The sequence below is a fragment of the Furipterus horrens genome, unplaced genomic scaffold, assembly GCF_987537825.1.
Source record: "Furipterus horrens unplaced genomic scaffold, mFurHor1.1.pri manual_scaffold_12, whole genome shotgun sequence".
NCBI lineage: Eukaryota > Metazoa > Chordata > Mammalia > Chiroptera > Furipteridae > Furipterus > Furipterus horrens.
The window spans coordinates 12,008,633-12,010,490 of NW_028327182.1; the positions used below are offsets into that span (position 1 = coordinate 12,008,633).

Genomic DNA, 1,858 nt, shown 5'->3' on the forward strand with positions numbered 1-1,858 from the left:
TTCTAATTTATTTTCTGTTTGTCCAGTTGAGGATGGTGGTGGCAAAAGACGGCCCTGCTGAATTCTAAGTGGTCCAAGTAACGCTGGCCCCTGAAAGTTCAGACAAATGTCTGGCTGTCCCAGATTAAGCAAGTGCTCTTTTGCCCTATGCTGGGTTTGTGCCCCAGAATTGCTCCTGTTTGTGACTCATGACCCTGAACCTCATGGACAAGAAATGGGTCCATCATCTGTGACTCTTTGGCATTGAGTGTTGGTGGTAGGTGCACTTGCCCTTGTTTCTCTCCGCTCTCCCAGCTGTCAAGTCTTGCCCATGGCCTTGTCCATTTCCAGCAGCCCTGGGAAGGTCAGAATATTCAGTGAGTAAGCAGACATTCAACCATAAAATAAGCATTAGACTCTGCACAGACATGCACCCACTTTATGAGACACTCTCTCGTGCCCAAGCAAAAGGCTGTCACTGACTTCCTTCCACATTAACTTCTATTCATCCAGGTGGTGATAGAGTTGTTTCTTTTGTGATTATAACTCTAAGATTGTCTTTGAGATTTAGTACCTTTCATAGCTGATAGTTCCCCTACACTTACGTGGTTCTACCCTTCACATATTCAACCAATTCCAGGAAGCCCACTCGACACAACTCTCTGCACATGAATTCATTTAGTCATAACAACAAGGCATGAAATATAATTGTTATTCTCTTCTAAAAAGTATGAAAACTGATAGGTCTGTAGCTAGTAAATGATGGATCTAGATTTAAGAGAAATTCAAGTTGAATCAAACTTAAGTTCTTTTCACTTCATCTGAGAACACTGGCTGGGCCTTCAGAACATTTAAGGGACTCATATTTAAACAGGTTGAAAAGAGATCTAAATGTGATTATTCTTATAGTGGGGAGTTCCTCTCCAAGGATTAACATAAATGGTAAGGAGGGAAATGTTGCTCAATAGTATTTGAATAAAATGAATAAATTCTAACATGGCATTTTTTTTTCTTTTTCAAGTTTCTATATTTGAACTGGGCAGTTAATCATCTTGTGTCAAATTCTTTACCTATAAATAGAAAAGAAACAATAGTTTCTATTTCATAAGATTATTGTAAATGACGATAAATCAGTTATATATAAAGTGCATGAATATTGCTGACACAGAACATTAATGTTGTTTTTATTACTATTACCACCCTCTTTGTACAGGAAATACACTCTCTTGGCATAAAGATAGAGGCCTGAGCATTTGAATACTTTGGTACCAACTCCAAAAATACATCAAATTCTGTGAGCTATAAAGTGTTCCCTCATTATGTGTATTAAATGAAGGACTACGGCAGCCTATTCTATCTATACCACTTCCATTATTTTAGAAATTCATATGTATTTCCTTTTGTTCTGTTTAAAAATTTGGGTCAGTTTTAGGAATACTGCTTTTGTCCTTTTTTGTTACCTTGCTTGGTATAAATGAGGGTTGTGGTGTTCTTTTCTTTTTTCATTTTAAAGAATCAGGAGCAAATAGGGTATAGTAACTCTGCATTACGCAGAGATGCTAATCACGAGTCACGCAAACTCTAATGACCTTTTTCCAGTCTACCTGACTAAAGGAGGAACAGATAAGGACTCTTCTACTTGATGGTGGGTTGCTGTGTTCTTGTTTTATGCTACAATCTCCAAAATTGTATCCCTTGCTTTCAAAGAAATGTTTGCCATCCTGCCAGTTGGATCATGCAATTACCATTGCAGCTCAGCTCTGAAAGGGAAAAACAACTGTGGCCTACAAACGTCTGCCAAAGTTAGTTCTCTCACCCAGAAATGCCTGAAATACTCAGCAGGGTCCTTCCAATTTCACTGAAGGGGAAAAGTAAAAGG

The 1,858-nt window shown here is 38.4% G+C and overlaps 1 non-coding gene across 1 annotated transcript; it reads right to left on the reverse strand.

The window, feature by feature from the left end:
- Window positions 1-1,493: 1,493 nt before the first annotated feature.
- LOC149995880 (U8 small nucleolar RNA) lies at window positions 1,494-1,625 on the reverse strand. Its single transcript, XR_016507529.1, has one exon. It is a non-coding gene; the product is annotated as a U8 small nucleolar RNA (small nucleolar RNA).
- Between the last annotated feature and the right edge of the window lie 233 nt (window positions 1,626-1,858).